The sequence below is a fragment of the Varanus komodoensis genome, unplaced genomic scaffold, assembly GCF_004798865.1.
Source record: "Varanus komodoensis strain SLA01 unplaced genomic scaffold, ASM479886v1 scaffold6_2, whole genome shotgun sequence".
NCBI classification, from domain to species: Eukaryota; Metazoa; Chordata; class Lepidosauria; order Squamata; family Varanidae; genus Varanus; species Varanus komodoensis.
The window spans coordinates 1,005,734-1,011,668 of NW_025336346.1; positions in this window are offsets into that span (position 1 = coordinate 1,005,734).

Sequence of the window (5,935 nt, forward strand, 5' to 3'; positions counted from 1 at the left end):
AAACGCGACGTGCGCGTCGCCGCCCCTCGCGTCCCAGCAGCCAATCCACGGCTGCGGCGCGGAGGCCGCCGGGAAAGGGCGCTATAAAAGCTTGCAGTCTATTTGTGAACAGACTGTGTAACTTTCCCGGTAGCGCTGAGTGGCGAAGGCGGAGTGTTTGTATGTGTGCATGTTTACGTGTGGCGGAGGTAAAGCAGGAGCCAAGGCCAGCCCGACCCTTATCTTGCTCTTATCTTGATGGGTTCTCCTTGTTTGGGTTGAGTCGGTCAAGAAGGAAGATATTGGAGAGAAATACGCCGGGTGGGGTAGGTCGTAGGTCGAGCCGAACACCTGCCAGCGCTTTCCTGAAGGAACAGCGGAATCGCCAGGTGGGCTCTTCGCTACCTTCAGGATCGCTTCCTTGCATTTCCTGCACGTCGGTCACCCCCGCTGGAAAAGTGGGGTGGTGCAGGCAGTGTCCTTACTCTCAGAGCGAGGTTGACGATAGTTTCTTAAAGGCCGTGCGCCGTGTTCGTATTTCTCTCGTTTTCTGGTCGAGCAGGTCTTCAAACGTCACAGATGCTTCCAAAACTGATCAAAGATGATGATGCCCGTCACAGTAGTAGCGACTTTGTCAGATCTTTCTCAGCACCACCCCGCAAAGCGAGTCCTGTCTCCACCGTGACGGGGACAGGCGAGGGGGAACAACGTAGCTCAGTCTTGCCCTCCCCCCACATCCCTAACCCAGGGGTCACTGGAGTACCTTCAAAGTGAGTTGAGTATCGCCATCAGAGTCATGGTCAAAGCTATTGGAGCAGCCTTATACCAGCTCAACCATTCGCTCCTCTGACTATTCTCTACAACGATGGCTCAACCGCGACTGTCCAGGGTGTCAGACCCGGCTCTTTCCCATCTATATCTGTCACAGATGGAACCTGTGGGACATCTTGCTTTTCTCTTCTGCTAAGCTTCAGCTGGATCCAATAACTCCTTAAGAGTATATATTGGAACACATTCTGCTCCTATTATATTTTATACTGAAATTATACAGTGCTGTTGATTACATACAAGATTGAGAACTGGGACCAATATACTGATTGCTGGAAACACTTATTGGGTAGTAGGATAAAACAAGGGAACGCGCTCCCCAGAGAGGTCCGCCTGGTGCCGTCGTTATCTGCTTTTTGGCGCCAGGCGAAGACCTTTTTATTCAAGCGGCATTTTAACTGTTAATATTATTGGATTTTATCTGGCCAGGGCGGCTTATTTTATACTGAATTTTTGTATTTTAATTTAATGTTTATATTTTTGATTTATATTGTAATTATTTCAACTTAGTGTTGTAAGCCGCCCTGAGGCTTCGGCGAATGGGGCGGCATAAAAATGTTTTAATAAATAAAAAAATAAAGGGCTGACAAAAAGTAGAGTTAGTGATATTTTGAGCTTCAGCCCCCAACATTCATGGCCATTCCATTGGCATGGGTGTCTGAAGTTGATCAAAACATCTACAGATGCATCTTTTGTCTACCCCGGACTAGTGCATATTGACAATAATAAAAGCAATACTGGCTTTTATATAGCTTTTAATTGTTTCCCATAAAAGGAATGCATCAGATTGTGCTGTTTGTAACCAAGTTATCAACTGTAGTTCATGGATATGGTCATTTCATTACTTTATTTGGGGTATTTCTAACCCATCCATTACTGCATGTCTCTGGACGGCTTACAATAATCACATAACAATTATCTCAATGCACATTTTATGCTTTGGTTAATTTCTGTGCAGATATATGCTCTGCTGCAGCTGTATTGTATACAAAATGTTTCAGATGAAGCTGGTTAGGATTTGTGTTTGAAAATACAAGATAGGGAAATGTTTTTCTCCTTTTTGTATGAGATGATCAATACTAGACATTTTTGTCAGGTGTTTTAATTCAATCTTAATAGCATCATAGAATAGTAGAGCTGGAAGGGGCCATGATGGCCATGAAGTCCAGACCCCTGCTGTTGCAGGACACCAATTTACACCAGCCCGCTCAGATGGCTGTCCAATTTCACCTTGAATGTCTCCAGTGTGGGAGAGCCCACGACCTCTCTAGGCAACTGGTTCCACTATTTTATTGCTCTGACTGGAGTAAATATATCTCAAATGGTGAAACCAGAAACAATTTTAGCGAGCCAAAATTTCCTGTTGAATTAAATAAAACTGTTTCTGTCAAGAGAACAAAAATGTCCGTGTTTGATTCTTTTTATAAGGATGAAGAAATCCTACTGATAATATATTTATCAAAGGCAACTAAGCACTTCCACAGGATAAAAATGATAGCCAAAGAGATAAGGTAATTAAAAATATTGAACCCAGCAGGTTACATACCTGCTGCTGGAAGAAAAATGGCATCCTAGTTAAATAGGGATGAACCACTTGTGGGCTTTTAGTTGCTTTGGCTTACAGCTTGCATCATCTCTCACCCTTGGCTATGATGACTAATGTGAACTGTGGCTCTTCAGATGTTTTAGCCTATAAGTTGCTCACTGTTGCTTAATTAAGAGATGCTCTGGGAGGTTGAGCATCCATTAAATAGCTTTCAGAATCTGTCTATCCTGATGTAAAAGAGTCACACTGACATTACTGCAACTTGCACAGGGAAATGTTTTGGCACTCCTGGCTTCTAAGACTTTACAGAACTACACTCAGTGGTAGAAATAGGACACAAATGATAAATTTGAGAAAGTAAGACTACTGCTTACTTATTGATGAATAATGTTATACTATTCATTATTATAATAATAGCGTTCCAGATAAATAATGCTGTATGGTAGTGTGTCCGAACAAGGCCTGCTTCTAACTGATGGCCAATAATGTTGCTTCAGGCAATATCTTCCTGTAGTACAGTATTGAGTGTACCAAGGAATACACTACTGTTACTACTATGAAATCAGAGAAGGAACTAGTAGAAAGCATTGTCAACTAGTTCAATTATTTTTATATTGACCTTTCTACCAAGAAATGGTGCTCAAGGCAACTAATGTGAACTAAAAAGCACATTTAGGATTTAAGAAAATCATAAGAACAATACATTAAACAAAGAATCCAAATAAACCAAACAACAAAAGAATAAAAGCAACACCTACCCCAAGAGACCAACTTACATGCTGAAGTCCTGTTTGCATAGAATTGCCAGTGGAAAGGAGATAGACAGGAAGCCAACTTAATTTCCCTTGGTAGGGAGTTTCCTTGCAAGTTGTCATATGGAAAAGTGGCTGTGGAAACATCCCAACACTGTCAATGCAAAGTGCTGTAGGAAACTGAAACTACTATGTTCTGTAACTCATAGGCTTCATCAACCTTCAGTGCTTTTAGGATATGTCTATCTCATCCATATATGGTACTGGGCTGCATCTGGGCAGTGATACCAATTCTCACATTCTATAGCTGGCTTTATAATATGGACAAGATAACACTTTTTCAACATCATATTTATATGTGCATTTTTCATTTGAGGTCGCAGCTTGGTAAAAACTGGTATTTACCATGTAAAGTAAAATGGGAAATGAGTTTGCGTGGCATGATGTAGATAAAGCATTCAGTACATGAAAGAGTTATGATAGCAAATTGCCTTAGGGTGATTTTTCAACATAACCTATGGTACATGTCTCTGCCGCATATGCTGGATGGCAGTAATACTAACTTACTGCTCTAAGGCAGCGGAGTTGGATTTCTTTCAGCTGGAGGGTTGAATTACATTTTGGGAGAAGGTCTTGCGGGGGTGGGGTGCCACAGTGGTGGAGGTGTCAAAAGGGGTAAGGCCACAATATCACTATTTATGTAAAGGTTCTTATTGCTAGTACCTAAGCCTTACCTTTAGCCTTTTAAAACGGGGGGGGGTGTGAGGGGGGAAGCTGCACAAGAGATGAGCCCCACAAGGAGTACATGCCTGCAATTGCACCTTCCAGTTCATGTTCCCCAGCAAGCCATGTGCAGAGGCATGCTGCCGCCAATCCTAGCTTATCGCCATCAGACTAGAAGTCACTGATAGGCTTCTCCTCTATGAGTTTGTTCAGTCCCTTTTTAAAGCCATCTAAATTGGTGGCCATCACTACATCTTGTGGCAATGAATTCCATAGCTGAACTATGTGCTTTCTCAAAAAGGACTTCCTTTTATCGGTCCTGACTCTCCCACCAATCAACTTCATGTGATGACTCAGAGAGAAAAATGTGCCCCTTTCTCCACAACATGCATAATCTTACAGCTCTATTGTGTCTCGCCTCATGCGGGCCTTTTCTCTAACAATGACAGTCACAGTCATTGTAACCTTGCCTCACAAGGGAGTTGCTCCAGTTGCTTGATCATTTCAGCTGCCTTTTTTTACACTTTTTCCCCATTTCTGCAATATCCTTTTTTAAGTGCAGTGACCCAAATTGTACATAGTATTCCATGTGTGATCCCACCATAGATTTCTATAGGATTCTGGGCTATGATATTGGACGGATTGCAGAAATATCATTGGCAGTCTGATATTGGTAGTGTCATGTTTTTCATAAGTACTTCTTATAAACCTTAGACACTCTCTTAGATAGGCCACTGGATGGCGCCAGCACATCATTTAAAGAGCCATTTCTCATACATGCAGTATTCTCTGCTCCATAACTTACCCCTTGAAATCAAAGATTTCTCAAAAGGATGTTTGAAAGGTAGCTAGTTATTCCACAATTCAGTACATTAGGGACTGGTGTCCCTAATATCAGTGGGATGGTATATCTACTTCAGGTTTTAGTCTGAACAGTAAGCCCTTCATGACGCACCTAGTTTTATTGCTACATTCAAAAGTCAAACATAATTCTGTACACAGTGCATAGTTAACACAGAATTCACTGTCACAAGACGGAATTCGTGATGGGTGTTGGCTTAAAAAGGATTAGATAGATTCATGGCAGATAGGTCAATGACCTGGAGAGGCCACATAGCATAGCAGCTAGAGTGCTGGACTGGTATACAAAAGACTTGTGTCCTAGACCACACTTGACTTTGAAGCTCACTGGGTGACTTTGAGTTTGACTTTGAATCAGTCACTGATTCTCAGACTAACCTGCCTTACAGGGTTGTTGTGAGGGTAAAATGGAAAGGAGGAGAATTATTATGTAAGCTGCCTTAGGTTCCTTGCTGGGAAAAATGCAGGATATAAATATAATACATAAAAATCAATAGCTGTTCACCATAGCAATTATATGGAATGATCAGTTTGAGAGACACAACTCTGAATACCCACTGGACAGGAGGAACAGCCATCTGCTCATCCTTTGCAAGTGTTTTGGGTGCTGGATGCTGAACTACATGGACTTTTGGCCTTACCAAGGCTCTTGCTTGGCTACTGGTGTGGTGTGGTGATTGGGAATGTGGAACTGGGAGTCACGTGTTCTGGGTGCTAGTCTTCACTCATCCGTGGAGGCAGCTGGGTGACTTTGGGCTAGTCACAGACTCAGCCCAATTTACCTTAAAGGGTTGTTGTGAGGATTAAGAGGAGGAGAATTATGTAAGCCACCTTGAGTTCCTTAACTGGAAAAAAGGCAGGATATAAATATAATAATAAAAAAGGAACAGGTTGTAAAGGGGTTGGGAACCTATGTTTCTCCAAATGTTGGACTCCATCTCCCATCAGCACAATCAGTGATCAGGGATATTGGGAGTTTCAGTCCTTTATCTGGAAGCCAGCTTCCTCATGCATGTAGTAAAATTCGTATCAGTGGCAACTGATTTTCTTTTCAAAATTTCTAAGTCACCTTTAACTCAGATTCCAAGTCAGCTTAGGGACATAAGGTCTCTGTTGGGATGGCACCTACTCCTCTGTCAAAGGCTGCATTTCCTCATGTGTATTATCAGAAGCTACATCTTGCTTGTGGGCAGGGCCAAAGCCATCGGTGGACATGGCCAGGTCCAAATGTAGGTTGGTAGGATCC